Genomic DNA, 22,778 nt, shown 5'->3' with positions numbered 1-22,778 from the left:
ACAACAAGGTTTGCTTTTTTTTTTTAAGTATCCTGAGCTTGGATTGAGAAAACATTTCAGGAACTGTGTGGGACCTGACAAGGCGATCTCTGCCAGCCCTGGACATGGGTGATCAGTGCAGCACTGTGCCAAGCAGCTCTGATCTTCCCAGGGAATTCCCACCTGGTTCAGTGCAGCACAGTAAGAAAACACTAACTCGAGTTTCAAAAGCAGCATGACTGCCCTGCCTGGCCCCTCAGCCCAGCTGAAAACATTCCTGTTTCAGCAAGGCCAAACAAGGCGCTGAGTCAGCCTGGGATTCTGCTGCTGCTGGAGCTCAGAGGGTCCCCATAGTGTGAGGGGACCACTCCAATAGCTGACCATGTACCCAGCATGTGGACAAGGCCAGTCCATGGTTTTTCAGAAGCAAAAGAACCATCAAATTAATAAAAAATGAGAGGAGGAAAAAAACCACGACTTGTGTCGTGAGCTTTATTTATGGCCACATTGTTTTGTTCCAGCCCTGCTGCCTGCATCCTCTGGGAAAGAGCCCTGAAAATAAAGTAGAATTTCTTACTAGAGGAGAGAGGCAGAATGGGTTGATGACAGGATGCACTTGCGAGTGCCCGTGAACCCCAAGCACAGCTGGGAAGGGCGGTGGCTGCTCCAGGCTGTGAGGCTGGTCCTGTGTGCCTGCGGGATCTGCAGGTGGCAGATCTGCTGGGGAGCACCGTGCCTGCCTGAGGTCGTGGGGAATTGCAGGAGGCTCTGTGGGAATCCATCCTCCAGAGCCTGTGCAGGGTACGTGAGCTAGGCAAAGGGTGTTCACGGGACCCCGGGGGAACAGAGGAGTGAGGGGTTTCTGCTGTGAATTGAGATCCAGACTCCTTCCGAATTGTATAAATGGAAGGTGACAGAGTTGCTGAGTATAATGGTCTAAACTTTGTGACTACAGATCTTTGCACATTTGAACGTCGCCTTGACAGCCTCTCAAGAAACACCCACAACCTGTTTTGGAGCCTCTGCCCCAGCTTGAAATTCTGTTTTATGGCATCCCTCTGCCCAATCCCAGCACTTTATTTACAGATTTGTTACCTGCATATAGCAAGATAGCTTTGCCTGAATTCTTATCAGCAGAACCCACCTGTACTCTGCTGCAAACAGACAAGGGACTTCATGTAACTAGGGCAGCAGGAGAAGAGGTTTTGCCAGTATTTTCCTTGTTTCTTTGTTAGATACAAAAGTAAGAACTTGGGGGTTTGGTGTGGTTTTTTTGTTTGTTTGTTTGTTTGTTTTAGGGAATCCAGGGGCTGAGGACTGATGCTCTTAGGAACTGGAGAGCTATCATACTTCAGTCTATTTGGACAATTTTCCTACTGTCACACCTCTGGGGACTACGTGACTGTGACACTTGTGGGACTCATGTCCCATAAGCATCACTCATCTTTTAATGAAATTGATATTTCTTACCAAATGCCTGATGGTAAAAAAATGTTGCTTGAGTTTGCTGCTCTTAAGAGTTTAACAAGGATGAGGGAGGAAACATGTGGACAGTGGAATGAAGGGAAAACATTGAAGGCTGGTTGTGGGTGTGTTGGTGCTAACCATCCTGTGTTCTGGGTCTGCTTGTGTGACTGCTGGTGAGTCCTGTTTCACAGTGGCAACGTCTCTTCCTGGCTGTTTCTGGTATCATATTCTCTCTGGCATAGAGCATTGCTCATTTATGTGAGTCATCAGTAGGTTATTAGTTTTTCCACAAAGCAGGATGCATACTAAGAGGAATTTAATGGGAGGTATAGTTCCTTCAGCAGTCCCCAGCCTGGGAGAGACACTCAGCTTTTGAGCGTTGACTTTGGTCGAGCAGAAAGTCAAACGATACTGTATGTTGGATTTAGCTAGGATGTGCTGGGAGTGGTGGTGGGTATTTGCAGGGACTCCAGAGTTGCAGATCTTCAGGCAGATGATGTCTGGAAAATCCTCAGCAAAGCAAGCAAAAAGCTTCCCGTTGTCAACCACCAAAAGACTTTGCTTTACTTAATTCCCCTTCACCCTGTGACAGGTAACTTGTGCATTCCAGATTGCTAATGGAGATAAGCAGTTTAGAGGTGATTTAAGAGATAAAAGGTTTAAAGCCTCTGGGAGCTTTTGCTCTGCAGTTTTGTTGTGCAGAGGAAGTGCATACAGGAATGTGTGTGAAATGTTTGTCAGTGTGATCCTGAGCAAAGTGATGTGGTTCATTCCAAAATAGTGCCAGTAAAACTTCCATAATGTGTCATGGGATGTGGTCAGCGCTGCCACACCACTGGTTGGCTGGGATGCTCTAAACTGGGCAGAAGGAAGAAGCAGAAATCCAAAGTATGGTACTAAAATTTCTTTTAAAAGGCTGGGAATGCTGGCTAACCTGAACTGCATTGCCTGGCATGTTTGCTCCCAGGTGGAGGTCTTTAAGCAGTGTTTTTATGCAATTTATATTTATCTTGGATGTCTCTGGTGGCGCGTGTGCCACAACATTGGAGCTGTGCCTTCAAGGATGTGTTCCAGCCAATGTCTTCTGTGTCCCCTCCCTATTTAGTAAGGTGCTTCGGGCCTTACATACATCCATACCAGTGTAAAACCGCAGCTTTAGCTCAGTTTCCATGGATACCACACAGCTTGCACAACCTGCTCTCCGCTCCTCAGAGTTAATTAACTTCAGAGCACTTAAAATTAGAGATAATATATAGTTGGCTGTGGACTCGCCATAGGCTAACGTGGCTTCCCCAGAGCAGCCCTGCATCCTGAACTGTTGCTCTTCTCCTGGCATTGGGTAGTTTGTTTTAACAGGCACACTGGGAAAAGGCTGCACTTGGTTACTGCAGGATTCTAGAGTTGCACACCGTTGTTACACCAGGGGCGATGCTGGGAATATGTGTTCAACCTTGTCATTAGAGGCAACAGCTGAGAGACCTTGGTTTTGTCCCTGTCTTGGGCAGTAACTTGCTCTGTTACCCACAGTCTATAAGCCTGTTAAAGGGGATTTAATTAGTTTTTCATCAGAATCATCTTGTGAAGTTTTATTGACACCCTTAAATTGTACAGTATACATTGACAAGAAAAGTAAACCCATCCTGAGCCAGAAAAAAGTGATATATCCTCTGATATACCAGGTTGACTCCTAGGTATTTGTGGTACTGAGAAAATTTTCTGTCTGCCTGATACATCACAGGAAGATCTTCAGGATGAACAGAACATCAGAAAAGGATCCTCAAACAATAGGATGGAGCCAAGCCAGTGCAGCATCTCCTACTTTCTAACCCCATCTCATATGTCCTTGATTTCTTAGTGGCAGGAGGCCCCCTCCTGCTCCCTCAGTAATGGTGAAATGTGCTGTCCTTTGGAAGGTGGTTGTTGCACCTGCCTGGTCTGTTCTCCTCCACCCCACGCGTGGGCCAGACCTGTGTTACAGTCCTGGATACTGTAGGGAAAGGAAACGCACCTTTCCCTCTGGACAAGAGAGCCTAGAAGCTGGAGCAGCAGTGAGCTCAGCATGGAGCAGCCTGCTGTTGCTTTCCCTCTGGAGCAAATGTCCTCCCGCTCCAGCAGGACAGGACTCAACAGCAGCAGCTGAGAAAATGCCCTCACTGCTGCTGGGCTGGAGTGTGTCCCTGGAGTGGCAGTGCAGGCAGCACAGACCTGAAGCAGTCTGTGCTGTGTGCTCACTCCAGGCTCGTCCAGATGCTCAGCTTCCCTAAATCCATGCTTAGCAAAGCCGAAGTGGCTCTGGTCAGCTGTCAGTTCCATTGTGACGCTTTGTCCTGACACTTTGTCCCAGCCCCTCAGGCCCTCTGCTTTCCTCCTCTTCTCCCTCCCCTTTTCCTCCCTCTGAATTACTGTGATGACTGAGGGAAAGGCTCCTATACTTGTTGATTTGCAACAGCTTGGCTGTCAAGGCTTTTGTAAGGAGATGAAAGGCAGTGGCTGATTTTCTCTGGTGATGGTGTCTGTCACTCATGACTGGGACAGAAAGCCCTCTGCAAGCTTGGCACATCCTGGCTTTATCCACTGCAAGAACTCTGCCTGGGAACAGTCTGATTTCAATGCTCACTCTTAGATTTGCGTCCATGAGCTTGCTTAAGGCTGGGGCTTGATCTAGAAAGTGCTGTGAGTCCAAAGACAGATTAAATGCAGTGTTTAATAAGATGCATGTAGTACAGTACCTTTATTGTGAAGTAGGTTATTTTCTTTTTGCTGTTCAGGTAAAAAATTTTAACAAAAAAAAGAAAAAAAATCACAATAACTTCTTCAAACTTAATAGTATTGTTTATCAATGCCTTGGCCCCAAGAGGCATGGGGAATGTAGAGCAATGTCCCTAACGGAAAAGTCTCCAACTTTCTATGGGACCTCTTGTGTGTGGTGCTGGACCAAAGTGTGGAAACATGTCTTCTGGTATGTGATATTGAGGTGAGGATGGTGTGTCCCTGATAGGTGGAAGATTTCTTAGTCCCAGATCTTAAATAAATATTTTCTTTTGGATACCAACTTGCAGGGTTGTTGGTTTCTGTTTCACTAAATGACTGTATCAGACAGTCCCTGTCCAGAAAGGAATCTTTAGTAAGCATTTCCTCTCCAGCATGTGAAGATATAGCTTGTGTCCATCCAACTGTTTAATGGGTGTCTGAAATAGATGAGGCCTCCTAAAGCAAATGTAAAAACTGTATTATATTGCTATGCCAGCATCTCCATTAGGAGTGAGAGTCTTATGATGGCCTTTCTCCTGGAGGTCAGATGCTTCTGTGGAGGGAGCCAGCCAGAGCTGTGGCCGAAGAGGGTGACAAGAGGAACTCAGTGACTGCTCTGCTGATGAACTGTGCCAGCAATTCATTTTGCAAGTCTCTTAAGCTATCATAAGAATTTACAGGAACTCATTATACAATAAATTGTAGATATAAAATAGCAGATGGTACACCTTACAAGCAGTATGCATTAAAATTCATCTTGACAAGACCAGGAAAACAGCCCCCAGACCTGTCTTCAGTGAGCAACTACAAAGGAACTAAGTTGTGGTTAGGAGAAGTGGAGTGTTAATGACAGGTCTATGCCAGTAAACATGACAAAATGCCTCAAATGCCTTTAGCGGGAATTGTCATCAGAACAGTTTCTTTCCCTGCTAGTTGTAAAATCAGGTAAGCTATTAGAGACACCACTTGTAAAACCCAGACACCTTATATTTTCATCAAATGTAGCAATTGTCTCTGTCTCTGAGGTTCCTGAAACAAAACCCCCTTGGGGTCCTAGCTGGGCTTCTGTATGCAAGCTGTGAAAATATTGACATATTCATTTTATCCTTTACTTTCCTTGTCCTTCTCTGTTTCCTTTCTTTAATCTTTCCTTACTGGCAGCCACTAATGCACTACTTCTGCGCCAAGAGGATGAGGAAACTGTTTCCTCTCAAGCCAAGTGTGCTGACACTGCTAACCTTGATTTCCATAAGTGATTGAACAGTGTCTCCTGTCTGCTGCATATTTCAGGCTCCAATTACCCAAGATTCTTCGATGCTGAGAGGGCTTTTCATCTTCCCTATCTCCTCCTCACTGTCAGAACCAAGCCAGGCTTTGCCTCCTCTACCTTCATGGCTGTGAGCTGCTCAGACTGGCAGTAGCAACCTCAAGATGCTTTTCCCCACGAATCGATTTCTCTCAACTTGAGGAGTTTTAAAAATTTCTGTTCACCTACTGAAAAATTTGATGTGGATGTTTGATTCTCAAGTTGAGGCAACATCTAATGCAGTCCTTTCTGAATTTCAGGGCCACATTTGCAGCCAGGGTAAGCTGCTGACTTGTGCTGATGGTCAGCAATTTCCAGCAGCCATAAGCTGGCCTCTCAATGGCCTCCTTTAGCTGCAGTGCTTTAAAGACATTCGCTGTCGGCATCAACACCAGCTGAAATTCAGATATATTTGACCTTCATTCCGTAGCATTTTGGAAACTGAAAAATAATAAACTTGTAGTGAATTCTGCCCTCCAGATACCAGATTATTTTTCTTTGCATGCCTTTGAAAAATGTTTATCTTATTTTAAGCCTCTGCTGCCAAGGGGAAGGCATGGGGCACATGGAAAGTAGGATGGAGCGTGAAAGGAAGAATGTGGAAAGGTTTGGTGCTGCTGGATCGGATCCATTTGCAGCATTGTTGGGCAAAGCACTAAATGCTTAAAAGTAATTTGTGGCAGTTAGGCTTTTATTATCACATGCACGTTGCTCTGGGGGTATATGTGGCAGAAGACAAGCTCCCAGACTGAAGAGTTTATAACCCTAAATATGCGTTTCTGCAGGCAGCTCGGTGAAGCTGATAGATCTCTGCAAGGTACAGTCAGGGCCTCCGGTGGATGGGCTGACCCCTCAGGATAATAGCTCCTCTCTGAGGGGAACAAGTGGAACTGCTTAGGAGAAGTATGCACTTAGTCCTTACGATTTTCATGGCAGATAACTGTGCAGAACAGGTGTGTTGTTGGGGAGGTCATATAGGAATCTTTGAACACGCCCAGTGAAAGAGAGGGAAGCAGATCCTTTAAAAGACATATTTTTTAAATTGAATACGATGTATGAACCTACCAATCCAGTTGGTTTTGAATGTTTGATAAGAGGATAAGCAAGAGTAGGTGCACATTAGCAAAGAATAGTTACAAATAGCTTGTGCATGAAAGAGACCCTCAGCCCTCTGCTGTTGGGGTGTGTGTGTGTGTGTGTGTATGCACATTGTGTTTTTTCTGTCAGTTTTTATGGATAGATGTCAAAGTGTTCGCCCAAAAAAAAGGAAATGCAATCCCTAATATACATAGCAGAGGAAGTAGGATGCAGTTGGTGACATGCTTGATCCACAGGCAAATGGCAGAGCCAAAATAAACAGGTTTCCTTGACCATTTGGTGCCAAGTCACAGTGCATCCAGCCTAGGGCTGTCCAGACCTGTTACAGTCTTCCTTAACAGAGAATCCGTACACTGTACCAGCCTGTATTTGTGAACAAGACTGAGTTTTCTTCATTGTGATAAGCTTGCATATCCTGACATAGGTTTCCACACCCAACATTAAAGAGTCTATTAATGACAGGTTTCCATTAGGAGTGACAAAACAACTCAACTCGTTTGTTTTGTGCCCTGTCCTTTGTGAAAGGTGGTGCTTAGAGCAGCCAAGGCACAATCTCCTGCAGTCCTGGCTTCAGGGCATCAACAAACCAGCATGTCCCTTCACTGGAGCACAGAGCCCTTCTAAAGACACTGGCAGTTTCAGTAAATTCCTTATTGGAATGGGTTCTTCAGGGTTTTCTGTCTCAAGCAAGAGGGTTTGGGAGAAAAACAAACAAAAAGAAACCCTTTCTAACAGACTCTGCACAGTGATTATTAGAAGATGCTTGCAGGAAGTGGAAAACCCCATTGATATATGCAGTGCCAGGTTCTGACCAGGCACTTAAATGTTAACTTCTTGCTTTTTGGATAACTGCCCTGAATGGAGCTGTGGGTGCCTCTGTGTGGGCAGGTGTCTCTTCTGTTTCCTAGGGGAAGAACCTTTGAAACAAATCATTTTCTTCTCGGTCAGCAAGAGGTGGAAATGCTGATTACAACCTGTCTCCAGGAAAGTCCTGGGGCAGTATAAAACTGCTGCCCACTTCTGGCATCTGTATTTTGATTGTCTGGTATTTTTGGTATTCTGCTTCTGGTTAATATCACATTCATTGCAGCTGACCTTTAGCACAGAGGTGATTGAGATTTCAGTTCAGGCTAGTAGAACACATGCTCAGTGGTGGCAGAATAGACAATGAAAGTGCAAAGCACAGTTTGATTTTGGTAAAAATGCCATCTGACCATCTGGAATAGGTGTTGCAGGCGTGTCCACCCTTCTGTTAATGTCCCTGTTGAATGCCTCTGTTCCCTTTGTTTGCCCCTCCCAAGAGGAGTGCTTCCACCTCCTCTGGTTGTGGCTGCCTGGCGCTGTACTGCACCAGTGACACATGGGAGGGTTGTTGGGACACGGCGTGCCCAGCACTGGGCTCTCAGGAGCATCGATCTTTCTGCTGAGCCAGAGAAAATTTAATTAGGTTATTTTAACATTCCTCTTCGTCCTGCGGGTGGATAGAATTGATGCTGGCTGGAGCCTCATTTCCACATAGCTCATTTACTGTAACTAATTATTGCTTGTAATTGAATGGTATACTCTGCTGACAGCCTCTGCACTAAGGTGGAGCAGTCACTTTTCATTTATTTGCTGTCAGAACCATCTGAAACCTTCCCCCTCAGGGCAACAAAATCTTTCAGTTCTTGCTGGATGTTAACTGGACAAACTGGTGGAAAGCTATAGTTAGCACAGCCTCATGCCAGTGTCATGCTGGAGGCAAGGAGACTAATTCAGAGTGAGTCCAGGAAAGAGGAAAAGCCTGAACAGCTCTCTAACTTAAGGTTAGTCCCCTTTGTGTGTATGCATTATGATTCTCTCTATTTGCATACTTGCATCCTACTTTTTATCATTAATACTGTCCTTCTTTTTAACTTGGTTCAGTCATGTATTTCTCACTCTTCTAATTCCTGGGAATGCCCAGCCTGTTCTTGCTGAAGCTTTAAAACAACCAACTCCCAAAAGAAAGTATTAGCTTGAGTCAGATATCATTTATTGGGATTTAATTCTGAACAATTAAAATCATCAAAATTACGAGTGTCTTGGATCTGAGAAGCTGCAGCCTTAAATATAGGTGATAGCTGTCCCCATAATACCTGGGGGGTACTCAAGGACACACGTGGCAAGGAGGCCCCTTTCTCCTTGAAAGTGTCTCCCCTTCAGTGTCTGTCTGCTGCTTGCATCTGTGATGTTTTCCCCAGTGTGCTCTGACCAAAAACTTAGCATAAGGAGAGAGGATGTATAGCAGGGCATGCAGAGGCTATTTCAGCAAGCTAACTACATTTAGTGTCCAGGCATTTCTCTGTGATTAAAAAGGGTCACAAACATCTGTGGTAACCTTTGCTATTTTTCCCAGGTAAAGTGGAGAAAACTTAAGACTCTGTACTACAAGTTAGGCAAGAAAAACAGTTTTAAGAAGAAATTGGAGTAGTTCTCTGCCTTTGTATCTTCAACTGCTTTGAAGTGTTATACTGGGAAGCCTGGGGGGGGTGGTTCTTAGTCTTCTTCCATTACTTTCTGTGCATCTTTGCAACCCCTTTCCTGGTTCTTTCTTGGGATTCCCCTGCAGTAGAGACTGTGCATGTAGCAGTCCTGATAGATCTCCTAGTGGAGGGAATCTGGCTGGAATTGTGCTGTGCTCCATTTGCCTGCTCTGATGGATAGGTTTTTAGAGCCATTGTCAGCTTTTTTTAGGGCAGGCCTAGGGATTAAGCAGCTCCTTGGCGGTCCCAAAGCGGGCGGAACATAACAGAGGATCTGAATTAACGTGTCTCAAGTGAGCTTTGGGAAATAAAGCTGAGAGGAAAAGGCTTGGACAGAATTGTACATGTAAGATGTAATGGCATCTTATAGTGTTTTTAGTGTTAAATTTATGCTAAATTCACTGCATAAAGACTAAATAGAGTGTGTATTTTTCTATTTCTTCATAGGAACAGAGAGTTTCCATTGTTTAACAACCAGACACAGCATCCTACCATCTGCTTAAACAGGTACGACCTTTTAACTTGTTAGTATAGTTTCCCAAGGAGGCTGCTTCAACAGATGGAGGAGGCTTGAGAAAATTCCTCTAGCTCCTGGAATACTTCATTTTTCTTGGGTTAGTGTCTGCTTTTGTAATATGCCTTGGGTTATACTTTAAAAGCCTCCTGCGACTGATGGGAGTCACTGTACCCATTGTCCAAGCAGCTGTCTTGCTTTTGGCTAAGCAAGAACCTGCTTACAACCCTGAGTGGAAAGGGCCTAAGCTGTATGAGTCTGTAAGATGGTGTTGATACAAAGGCAGAGCATCTGAGAGAGATGATGGTGCTGCTGCACACTGCTCTGGTTTGTCTCCTGCCACTGCACTGAGTCGTACCACAGAAAATATGAGAGTGGTGTGGCAGAGTAATCACAAGCATAATGTTGCCACATCTCCAGAATTGAAAATCATTGGGTTAGATAAAAAAAATGCACTTTTTCTCCTTTTTGGGCAAGAGAAAACATTCAGGAGGCTCCTATCTCAGAAGATTGTGTTAGAGAGAACCTGTGCTGCCTTTGTAATGTAGATAAGCAGATACTGGTTTTGTCAGCATTTCTGTATGTGCACGTATTCATTTCAGTTTGATTTACAAGAGAACGTAGTTTCTGTTCTCACAAGCATGAGTTTGAAATGCCAGAGACAGACTTCAGCAAATGGGAATGGAGTTTGACTGAAAATCTACATGCAAAGTGTGAGGGAGAAATGTGGTGTGAGCAGGGTCTCAAAGTGCCCGAGCTTCTGCTGGTGTAACTTCACTTAGGCAGGGCAGGGGGAAATATTTCCAGTCTTCTGGGGTAGTGTGTTTGCTCTGGCCTTGCAACACAAGCAAAACAAGAGGGTTTCAGTGAGCACAGGAGTTGCCTGCAGAAGTTTGTGTAAGGCATAACAGCATTGTGGTCCCCTGCCCAGGATCTCAGCTCAACAAGTTAGAAGAGGCTCAGACTCTGCATCGTTTAAACAGTAGCATGAACAAATACACATGCATAAGAATTTTATTCAGCTGATATAAGTTACCACCTTTGTGTTGTCACTAATAAAAAGGAAGGTGCTGGATTATGCCAGTTTAGGACACATTTCTTCTGTGAGGTTAAACTTACACTGTGAGCAAAATCAATCTCCCCTATTCTCCTCAAGTAGTCTGTGCCTGAGGCTACCAGGATACTTAATGATGAAAAAATATGAGGATCAAGCACAGGTGTAAAGGAAGGGAAGCTGATACTACAGGATGAAGAAAGGTAATAGTATATGCTCTGGGATCTGTGTGGACATGCACATATGCATTTTTGTGTGTATGTATTGAGTACAAGGCTGGTTTTGGACTTCTTGAGCTTTTATAAGCTTATAAATGTATGAATTTCCTGACCAGCCCCTAGTTTACTTCTGCGTGAAATCTCTCCCGGATGTATGAATTCGAAGGAAATGAAAACTGAAGGTCAAATTTGGCTCTCTAGGTTTGTAGGCTGTAAAAAGCAGGCACACAACTACCAGGCAGTTTACTTTTCATCCGTGAACTTTTCTCTCTCCCAAGCTGTGGCAGCAGAGCCCTGCCATGTGGAGGCACATAAAGGTTGTGTCTGCCAGCCTCTCCTGTCCCTGAGACACCTGCCGCTGGCAGGAGGTTTAAGATGCCTCTCATTGTTTCCCAAAATTTCGGTGCTACTCCTTCTCTTAGAAGCCATACAGTTTGGGAGGGACCCTTTCACCTCCTGGGCTGTGAACTGCGGGAGGGCCTGAGCCACCATGGCCCTGGCATTGGCTCCCTGGGGGCACATAAAGCACCCAGCCTGCCTGCAGGCTGGCTCCCTGCCAGCGTCTGTCAGGGAACAGGGCACCATAAGGCTGCTTACAGTGATCCTTCAAGCTTCAGGAATTTTCCCATGGCCCTGGAATACCCTTGCAGCAGCGTGCGAGTACTAAATGAAGGATTAAATTAGCTTTTAAGGCTTAAAGCAACAGGCAGTTTTATTGCGTTCGCTGTCTTGCTGTTGATAATATTCCACTGTTGATAAAGTAAATTCTCAGATGTCTGCTGTGCAAGGCTTAAATTGTCTCTGCAGGTCCCACAGGCCTAAATTACTGCTCTTGAAATGAGTAATGAATGGAGTGCCTCATAGCCTCTTGATACTGCTGAGATGCCACAGACAGTTTAAAAAGTGGGCGAGTCCGAAATGAAAAGAGGGAGAAACAATCACACATCAGAACTAGTGTTTTCTGCACAAGGTCACTGCATTGGTGGTTAGGAGATAAAACCTAAGCATAATGTCTTGTGAGTATTGCTGTCTCTCCTATGTCCCTTTGTCTCTGAGTGACTAACAGTGAGAATTAACAGCGGAAATAATATGCCACAGGTGGGCACAGGGAATGTTGTGATACAGGATGTGGGGGCTCAGGAAGAGGAGACTGTTTTGTTGCCCCCTTGCATCCCCCAAGGCTGGGGTGTTGGATGGGGAGGAGGAGTAACAGAACCAACAAGGTGTCACAGAGGGCTACAGGGATGGGTGATAAAGCTCGTGTCCCTCTGAGCTGTGGTGTCAGTACAGTCTGTTTGCAGCATTTGTTGCTGAAGGCTCAGCTTTGGAAGTGTTATGGAATTCTCTGCTAGTGTGGTTTTGCATCTAATGCTTCTGGAGCGGCTGTAGTGACTCCACATTGACCACTGGACCTGTCGTTCCCTGTGTGTTGTGAACAAACTCAGTATCTCCTTCTGGCATGAGCTTTTCACTGTGCTGTCTCTCTGTGTGGGTCTGTGAAGGGACCCCAAAATGGGAAGGCACTGAGACAATTCACTCATCTGGGGCTGTTTCTAAGCAGGAGGGGAGGACTCTTAACACCCTCCAGAGGCTCAGTCACACTGAGATTCTGAATAATTTTGAGTAGCCTTTTGAGTATAAGCGTTAATTGCACTTTTTTTTCTGCTGTGAACCTACTGATGCTCAGAAGGAGAGGTACATAGATGGGGAGGCAGCTTGGCAGCAGACATCCTGAGCAGAGTCTTGAGCACAGCACTGAGGGAGCAGGTTTGTGTGTCAGTACTTTGTTCGATTAGGCTGGAGCCTCTTTGGACACACGTGCATCTCTAGATGAATTTCACAGGGAGCTAATTGCACTTTAAATGACTGCACTTTAAGCACACCATAGCTTGTATTTCAGACTTAGAAATTTCCCTCACCAGTGGTTGAAAGTTAACACTGTACAGAAAGATGTCAGTGAGCAATGATTAAGAGAGTTTTTAGGAAAGGGGATATGAATTGATAGTCATTAGAAGGGTTTCTTGTAGTATCTGCAGAATTAGTTTTGGCTTAATTTCTGAAGAATCAAAAGTTCTGGAGATGTTGTTCTCCTTTTTCATTTTGCTTACTTAGGGTTTTTAGTTTTTTTTGTCAGTGATCTTTGTAGCACTAGGGGAAGATTATAAGTGGGCAGAGTGCAAGGTATAGCTTAGTGTTGTTATTGGCATTGTCTTCCCATGTGGCTGGCTTGATTGTCTCCTGCTTTGCATTGAGAGAGCTGCAAGGAGGCCCCACCTGGGTGGTTCTGACACAGGGCTGAAGGAGACTCTAAGCACACTTGCTGTCACAGCCAGTGTGGCATCCAGTCCTCCTTCATCAACCTTCCTCTTAAAACTAGTTTCCTGCCAACCAGTAGGTTGTTCTGCAATCTCACCTGCAAGAAACCTTCAGCTTCCAGCTAAAACTTACAATGGCCACGGGGTCCTCGTGCCAAACTAGCTTTTGGTTTTTCCACCTTTGTGTTTATCACTTAGCATCAATCTGTCTCCTTCCTCCTTTGAAAGGAGGGCTGTCATCAATTTTATAATCAACTTGTCTCTTCTCTCCTTTCTTCTGATCATCTTAATAGCCATTATCTGTACCTTCATTCATTTGTAAACACCTGTTTTGAAACAAGCAATTTTGAGCACGGCACTCCTTGTATTTGTCAGCTATCAAAGGTAGAATTTGCTACATTTTGAAAGGATTCAGACATGATTGTTAAGCAATGGAAAGGAAGGAGAATGTCCCCTGTCACAATCAAATCATAATTGTGATGGTGGTGTTAGTAATACTCTTATGTAGCAGGCTGAGTCACTAATAAATACTTAAAAGTTGTTTACAGCTGAGAAGCAAAACTGTTCAGGCAGGAATTGACAGGCAGAGGTTACTTGAGTTGCTGCAGCTTTTTAGTAAATCTCCTCTCAGCTCCTTGGATGCAAGAGATGGGCCAGAGAGACCAGGAGGGGAGAGGAAGAGGGAAATGTCGTGCTTCCTTTTCCCTCTGTTGTGATGAGCAAAGGAATTTAGTTTTGAGGAAGAGATTGGTAAGGAAGGGAGACAGGAGTGTTCTGTGTGTTGCAACTTGTGCTTGATACCTTTATCAGGATCAGCAGCCAACCCTGATACTGAGCTTTTCCATTTCTGTGCCGTACTTAAGTGACTTTATAGAGGGGCAAAATTAAGCGAGGTGAAGGTGAGTTGTTGAGCTGGATTTTGGTTTTGTGAACACTTACTGCAATTGCTTCTTCATCTCCGTCAGTCAACATAATCCTTCCTGTAGATCAAGAACCAGTCTGGTGTGCTCATGTTGAATTCTCATAACTGAGTTTTTCCCCCTGGATGAGGTGGAGGGTAAGAAGACTCAACACCATGGAGTAGAAGCTCAGCTCTCCTAAAGGCATTTGAATTTTTGCCATGGACATCCTTTTGAAAACTTCCCCATGAAGTATCTGGTTCTGGCTGGTGTCAGGATGGGGATACAGCACACAGGGATGTGCTTTTGCCTCAGCACTGAGAGGGGCTGGAAGTCAGTGCTGCCTGTGAAGCACTCAAGGAAAAAACTATCCCATTCCCACTTAATAATTGTAAATGGCTTTGTCGTGGAGTCACTGAGTGCATCCCAGCCCCTGCATGGAGAGCTAGTGAACCTGATACTCAGAGTCAGTGTTGAGTTACGTGTATTCAAGCAGTTGTGTTGGTATTCATGCTTTTGAAAGAGGTAGTGGCAGTAATGGGAGTGCTGTGAGCATTCTCCATGAGGTGAGTTTGAGAGAGAAACAGATTCGTTTGTATTGAGGAGCAACACTTAATGGGAAGAACAGATGTTTGAATCCTAATGTTCTTTCCAGCATAGTTGATGAAAGAAAACTTTTCATAATCATGACCAAAAAATACTGTAGTTGTCATCCTTAAGATGAGTCATTTTTTTTGCCCTTATTTTTAATCCCTCTGAAGCAGGAGGTTAATATTCAGTCCGGTCTCTAGCCATGACACGTCGGGCAGCTGGAATAATTACACAGGGAGAGGGATGTAACACACTATGGAATTCGTATTCAGGTGAGGTCTTGATGTGAGAAGTGAGATCTTGACATTACAGACATAGTGTCATCAAATCATCCTTGAATTTTATATTAGGAGACTGCAGGATTGCCAGTTGTTCTGCCTTTTGCCGTGTCTGTGTGGGATATCTGGGGTAGATTGCGAGGCACTTTGAGAGTCCTGCCTCAACAAGTGATTCATAATGTTACCTGTACCTACACTTGTAAGGTTTTTCTGCAGTGTACCCTTAATAACAACTCCCTGGTATCCTTATTTCAGTTATGACCTCTTTGGGGCTAGAAAAAGTGTTTTACTTGCCTGTACAGTTACTCCTGCATCAGTTTCCCTGCTAAAAATCATAAGAACATCCACTCTGTGCTGAAAACAGAGTTAGACACGACAGGATCAAGTCTAAGGTAAATGGCAGCATGCCTGGGAACTAGATACTGTGTGCAACAGCTTTTGCTGTGATTCTTAATGCTTCATTAATTCATTGCTGTAGCTACCATAATATTAGTAACTAGGTGTCCAAGTCTGGGTTGGATCACTGTTGTGTTAGATGCTGTGTGCTCAAACAGCAGAGTTGTTCCAGACCCAGACGAGCTGACAGTCAAATCTGCACAGAGGTGTGGAGGTGTAAGCAAGCAGGCAGCACGCAGGTGAGACCACGTTTGTCAGTGTGATTGGTGCCTGAGAGACTCCACAGTTCACGCTGGCAAGTTGTGGATGGAGAACCATCCTCACGTGGTGCAGTTCACCTGGGACGTGTCAGCATGAAAGCACATTGTTATGCAACCTACAGCCTATTTTATTTGTGTTTGGGTTTTTTTTACTTAAAATCCAGTGTATGATGAGTTGTAAAATACAGGAGGCCAGCTTCATCTCTTGTCTGTCTCCACTGTTTTAGCATGGTTTCCATTGGGAATTTTGTTCTCTCTAGTATCGCAGAAGTCAGTCAGTAATGCAGCTCCGTATTTCTGCATATTGGCCAGTGTAGCAAGGAACAGAAATGGACCAAATAGTTCAGCTCCATTGAAATGTTGGCCTTAGAATGGAATTGGATCCTTTCCCCTGCCCTTTTCCCCCCTAGGTTCTGAATGTTTGTTACTGGTCTTCAGCCAGCAATAAAATCACCAAGTAAAGATGAGAAAAGCTATTTCTTTCTACCCTGAGTGAGGAAGATCTGGTAAAGTAATGAAAGTACCTTCTCTTGCAATCTGAAATGTACCTAGACCTACCAGAACGCATCTGTACTTTGAAATGCCTGAAGTCAGGACTTCCTCTTAGTGTGACTTCAGCTCATTGCTGGAAGTGGTCTTGCCAATTTAACTGTTTTGTAAATAAAATAAATGGGTATTATTTGTCAGTGTGGGGTGGCATCCAGTGTTGACTTTCTACTTAGAGCTTGTTATATTTATCACTACTCTACCTTGAATCTACACCTAACTCTCCCTGTATTCCCTTCTTATGGTACCATGTACCACTGGTTTTCTCATCTTCTTGGTTCCCCGTGGAAGATCCACACTCTCTCCTGTGATCTTTCAGAACCACAGCACTTGGTTCTTTCCTGCATCCTTGGCTTTCCTTCCCTGTGTTGTTGTTCTCATTCTTCACTAAATTGTCTCCATTTACTCCTTGGACCTTTGGGATCTCCGTACTTTGAGTTCCACGTAGCATTTCTCAGCAACTTTCTACATCTTCTCTGCAGTGACTTCCCATTCTCTGCAGGTTCACCAACACCTGTTTTATCCTCTGCCTTTGCTTAGAGCTAATTGGGCAAGAAAGAGCATATGCTATGGCTGCATGTGAGCTCCACATCCACTGATTAGACCACTAGGACATTGGCAGACAGGAGAAACACGGCATGAGCCCTTCTTGTATTTCCCTTCATAGAAGCACTTAATATCCTCTCTCTCCTTTACCCATCTGTGGATTTCCTGAGGTGATAGGTGGGAGCTTAGAATCTTCTGTCAGACATGATAGAAATTGGCCAGTTTGATTCACAGTTATGGATGTGGACAGACACAGCAGACAGGCAGAGACAGGAAGCCAGAGCACAAACAGAATGAGACAATTGGGGACCAAATGTTTTTGAGTTGCTTGTACTTCCACATGTCTTCAGTTGAGGTAACACGGCAGAATCAAAGCAGAGCATTTACAATACTGGTTCAGTGTCAGGAAGAAATTTTAAGGACCTGTTATGTAGTTGTGGAGTCAGCTTGGTATTGGCAACTTGGTACATACCTTGTGATTTATGTTTTCTGAAATGAATTTTGGCACTATGTTGTGTCACATTTTTAATTCCTACCAAAGGCAGTTCTTGGTAAAAGTATTTTTAGAAATGAGCATCCATCAGAAGAAGAAATGCAGCAAGTTTTATATAGATCCCTGGAGGAAAGATGTAGGAAGTGTTATGGAGATTCTGTGAAGGAATTAAGTAATTTAGATACAACCCAGTTGGTCAGGCCAACAGCCCTATGGAGTTGAAATAAGAATCTGCATTTTCATTTGTTTTTCTGCTCACAACAACAGCAGGGACTCCTTAATGTAGTTTGTGGGCTGCAGCCTTCATCTGAGACTTCACTCCATATTTTAAACTGTGGATATTCTTGGTAGTCCTGGCTTACCATCGAGAGTTTTAAGAGCTCAAGGTCCCTTTCAGTAGCACTGGAGGTCTGAGCTGAGCTCTAGGCATGCAAGTTAGACATGCATGCTGTTAGTCAGCCTGAGCTCAGGGCTGCCTCTGTTCCCCAGAGCTGTCAAGCACGTGTCCCAGGTGCCTCTGCTTTCTCAGTGTGCTCTGGACGTCGCTCAGGCTCTGATGTCATTGGCCACTGACTCCTTTTGGGTCTTCTTTTTGTGGCTTAAAGTTTGTTGTGCTGCCTCCAGGCGGATGCTGTCTCTGATAAATGTCGTTTCCTGAGCAAAACTTTCTGAAATCTGGATGCAGAGGTTTTGGTTGGAAGCCAGAGCATCCTTGCACATATGGGAAGAGACAACCCTTGCCCTGGAGGGTTTTTGGCATAAATAGGCGAGTTACAGACAGGATGAATATTATAATCCATGTTTTACAGCTGGGAGAACTGAGGTACGGGCTTGTTTATTCATAAGTTCGAGGTCATGGTGACAGGTGAACAGCAGGGACCTGGACTAAGTCTGGTCTTGAATCTCAGTGCCTTAACCATAAAACTGTTCTGCCTTTCAGAAGACTCTTGTGATTTAGGAATATCTGTATTACACCACAGTTGTGGGAGGAAGAAAACCTCTTTTTGAGTGAGATAATCTTGAAGGCACTTACATCGGTGCGTGAAATTCTTCATCCCTTGGTCAATTTTAGCAAACTCTATGCAGCTAATGCCTAATAGAAGAAGATAAATTGCCAGCAAATAATAAATTAATAATAATCCAGCGAAGAGGTGAGACAATCATAGTCTCAGCAGCCAACAGATAATAAAAGGGAAATCTATTTAAAGTGTCTTATAATTTCTAATGTTATTAATCTCCTGGAAAGTCTGTGTCTATGAAGGATAAACCAAGCTTTTTCTTAAACACGGAAAAGTTTTGTTCTTAGTCACTGGGAGGTTTGGATGATTGTAAGCATTCCTCTTCCTCTCTTTGGGAACATGATCCCAGATTCGCTGCAATTAGCAGAAAGAAAGAGAGAAGGAAAGGAGGGGGGAAAAATAGAAAATTATGCATTTTTTTCCTATAGTTTTTTCTATTATTATTTTTTCTATAATTGTATTAAATTATGCCAAAAGAGCCAAGGGGCTGTCTGAGCTGCTCCTGCTGGCCTAGACTGGCACATCCACAGCATTGTGGGCCCTAGGTGTAGAAGCAGGTTCTATAGGGCTCAGCCATGGCTGCTGTAATTCTGGTTGCTCTGCACATCCCACCTCAGCCCTCTTCCCACATATCTCATTGAACCATGTCCCACCCTCAGGTATGATGTGCCTATGGTCTTGTAGGGTCAGGCTTTGCTCATGTTTTGCCTGCATAGTGTACATCCCATGGAAGTGTGTGGGAACAGGAAGGGGTTGATGTGGGAGCTCCAGGCAGCCAGTGGGTGCCAGATTTGGAGCTGGGTTAAGTCAAGGTAGTTCTCTTGACCTCAGTGAAATCACTCATGATGGATGCTGCATAAAATTCCTCCCCAAAATATGACTGACAGGGATGTAAAAAAATTTCCTTTAGGATCTTGCCTGGTAGAGGTTATGCCACACTTCCCATCTGACGTTCTAAGTTCAAGCAAGTACACTTGTATTTTTTTGCATGACTCTGAGAGTGCCTCTGGTGTCACTGGAAGAGGTTTATGCCTCCCCCAGCATAGGTAGTACCATTTCCCCATGCAACCTGTGCAATTCAGGTGGGACATCACCATCTTTGATGGTGTCCGCTGCTTCTGGTTCTTGGATTTGTCCCCTCCTCTAGTGGAATCCTTTATCATCTGCAGTGCTTAACTTGTGACAGGTGGAAGTACAGCTGAAGTGCCCACACTGTGCACACGTTCAGAATGGAGAGACGAGCTGCTAATATCGTGTAAAGATGTAGGTGAAGAACTGGGAGACCTGCCTGCTCTTATATCAAAGTTATATCAAAGGTCTCTTTTTTTTCCCCTTCTTTCAACCTAGTTTACATTTCCCTCTTGAAAAGATAGTAGCCAGGGTTTCTGGCATAGTCCTGCCATATCTCTCTCTGGCTGATAGATATTTCCCCTTGGGGCTGATGGATTTGAAGTCTAAGGATGCCTCATGCTTTGGCACAGACAGTGCCTTCGAGAGGGAATTGATCTTTCATGGGGAGGTTCACTCTGTTCTCACCTGGGATGGGATACAGTCTAGCCAGTCTCTTAATTACAATAGTTTCCCTTCTGTGGAGGAGTAGATATGTCTGTTCTAAGAGAGCTGTGTGACATGACTCCTTGAGTAAGTGGCTAGTAAGTTGTTCTGATTAGAGGTGTGGGCCTCTTCCCTTTTTGTGACCCACCACTGGCTGCATGGTATTCCTACAGTCTGCATCAACTGCAGCATTTGACGTGTACACCACTGAACAAACTGCTTTGTGTGGTTTGTTACTGGCTTTTAATTCAGCCACAGTGCTAATTACCTGCTTTGAAGTGGCTGCAGGCTTGGGGTGCCTGTTCTGCAAACTCTGGATCCTAGTCAGACTGCAGTAATGCAGTGTCCATGGCCATTAATCCAAAGATCAGACTGTAAATTAAAAGGAAAAAGAAAAGGCAAGAAGCCTAGATGATACAGTGCTAACGTTTGAGCTTCCAGAAATATATATACATAAAAATCAGTGTAAATTTATAAAGCTAGCAAATTGATAAGATGGAGGGGGGGAAAAAGCAGTGTTTCATAACCTTATCTCACATACCACCAAAAAAATTCTTGTCCTGAGTGGCTCTCAGGAGCTGCCCCCACCTTGCATGTACATGTAATTCTCTGGTTTTCAAAACAAGCCTTGTATCATGGTGCAGAACATGTATGTGTGCTTTATCTTCCTTGAATGGAATATTGTGTAATAGTACTGGGCAACAATCGTACTGTCAGCTAAATTTTTTCCAGAATAAAGTATTCAGCAAAATATATCTATCTGGGCATCTCTGCTGCCTCTTACTGCAGAAGGTTGTGGAGCTTGTGAAAGTGCTGCAATGCAGCAAGTGTACTACCACTGATTAAAAGTAGATTTTTTTTGGCTTTGTTGTTGTTTTCCCCCTCTTCTGCAAGCTTGTGGGTGGCATTTTTAATCAAGTTCTCATGGTAACAAACTTAATGTAAAAGCACCAAAGCCTCCAAAATTAGGCTTTTTTCTGTATGTGCTTGAGGTGGGTGTTCAAGTCATTACAACTGCAGTGATGCTGGTTATTTCAGGGTTTCTGGTGCAGAGATGACAAGGAAGTAAAATGGAAGGAGGTGTTGCTAAATGCAGAAAATGTTCGTCATCTTTTTACCAGGTTCTATTGTTGTCCTTTCTGTAAAGAGGGTGCAATTAAAGTAATGTATAATGTACTTCTTATATTGCTATTTCGTTCTTTTAGATGTATTCTGACATCACAGTTGTCATGTTTGTAATTCCTGAGGGAGTCAGTTTTTTTTGACTGACGTTTTGATTCACCATTGCAAACGTGAGCCCCCATCAGAACACACATGAAAATGCATGAGGAACTGTGGAGTGCTCTATGGATTTATCCTGTATTTCTGCATGGAGGAAGATTTGCAGAGAAAAGCAGGAAGAAGGGGTTAAAATGAAATTGTGAAGGATCTGAATTGAATGCTTCACCTTCTGTTAACGGATTGATCTTGTAAACGCCACATGGCTAAGACATGCTAACTCATGGGAATCAGTTGATTGTGGCTGGTGCTTTGCCTCGTGTCACGTTCAGTTGTGTTTGATGCTGTATTGCACTTAATGAATTTATACTGCCATGTATTTGCAGTCCTGCAGATAGGCAGTGACCGAGGGAATGCAGGTTGGCAATTCTGGGGGTGCCAGAAAATGTAAGATACAGCTCACTCAGCTGCTGAGAAAAAAATTGATTTGCAATGAGAAAATGTACTGGATATTTCCAGCTCTTAGATACATGAAGTTCCAGTGATTTGTTTGGGTTTTTTTTTTTACTACAACCTGCTTACAGGATATGAACAGTGAAGGATTTAACACTGTAACACCCCACCCCAAATATCTCTGAGTAGCTTACCTGCTGAAGAACTACAGCATTGTCTCAGGAGCTGTACATTGGTGATGTTCCAGCATAGACATGCCTGGCTTGGTCAGCAGGACCAAGCCCATTCCTTCAGAAAAGTCATGAAAGTAGGATTGCCAGTAAGACAGAATGCTGCACTTAGGGGTTGGGGAAGGACAGAGGCATCTTGGCTATGGGGAAGAAAGCTCTCCTTGTCTCTCTGGCTTTCCACACAGGTATTGATCTGCTTTGCAGCAAGGCTGCACTGCTCTGCTCTTCCTCCTTCTCAAGAACATGTTGGGTGCTTAGACTTTTTCCTGCCAAGAGACTGGTTATTTTTTTGGTGTATAAAAGTCCATTTGCACTGTTTCCTATCTAATTTAGCCTTGCATAAACACTTCACAATGATTTGCAGAGTTGGGATAATCCAGGGATCTTATTGTATTTCCTAGCATAGCTACAGCACTGGGCTTTGCTGTTGCCCCTGTTTTTATGATCTTGTGTCTTCCTTGTTTGACAGTTCCTGAAATGGAAAAATGAATGTTGGGAATTAAGTTGCAATGAATTTTTTTATCGAGATTTTGAAGAAGAGGTGAGTGAGAATTGTTTTAGTGCCATGCAGAGTATTTTCCCTGACCGTTTTTGATACCACTGACTTACAACTGGTCTGGGAATCTGAGCAGACGACTGTGAATGCTGCACTGATCATCCCTAACTTGAGCTCCTTCCGCACCTTTCTGGCTGCAGGAGATTGTTCTGGCATGATAAAGAGAGCATTGTTCAGTGTTCATAAGTCTCCTTGTTGACTTTGGAAATCTTTCACATTAAGAACTCTTGGGATTTTGAACAGGTAAACCAGAAGAGAAAGCAGTAGAATATCACGAGCCAAAGAAAATAGAGCCACATTGGGTTTCATACCCAGTTGGGAAAAAAGACAGCAACGAAGCATTAGCTATATGGAGAGAACTGATTATACAGTAACTTCCTGTCACCTTTGAGTTCATTTAGTATTGATAGAAAGAAACCTTCTGTTTAAAAACATGTCTCAGTAGTAATTTCTTGCTGTGGTACAGGGAAGAATACCACCCGTATTTCCGAAGCTGCAAGTGGTTATGAGCAATGCTCCTTGGGAGCTGAACA

The 22,778-nt window shown here is 44.0% G+C and overlaps 1 protein-coding gene across 18 annotated transcripts in view; it reads left to right on the top strand.

Moving 5' to 3' along the window:
- Nucleotides 1-22,778, top strand: part of MAP2 (microtubule associated protein 2) — a 252,875-nt gene that overhangs the window by 140,039 nt on the left and 90,058 nt on the right. For 15 of the 18 annotated variants that reach the window (XM_051787743.1, XM_051787741.1, XM_051787760.1 and 12 more), the window contains one exon: nt 9,553-9,612. The exons of the other annotated variants lie outside the window; for them this stretch is intronic. The gene's annotated coding sequence lies outside the window, so the exon portion shown is untranslated. The remainder of the gene's footprint in view (nt 1-9,552; nt 9,613-22,778) is intronic. 18 annotated transcript variants of the gene reach the window in all.

Source organism: Manacus candei, unplaced genomic scaffold, assembly GCF_025592945.1.
Source record: "Manacus candei isolate 608988 ecotype Guabito, Panama unplaced genomic scaffold, ASM2559294v1 h1tg000023l, whole genome shotgun sequence".
Classification (NCBI taxonomy): domain Eukaryota; kingdom Metazoa; phylum Chordata; class Aves; order Passeriformes; family Pipridae; genus Manacus; species Manacus candei.
This window is presented reverse-complemented; position numbering and strand designations above follow the sequence as displayed.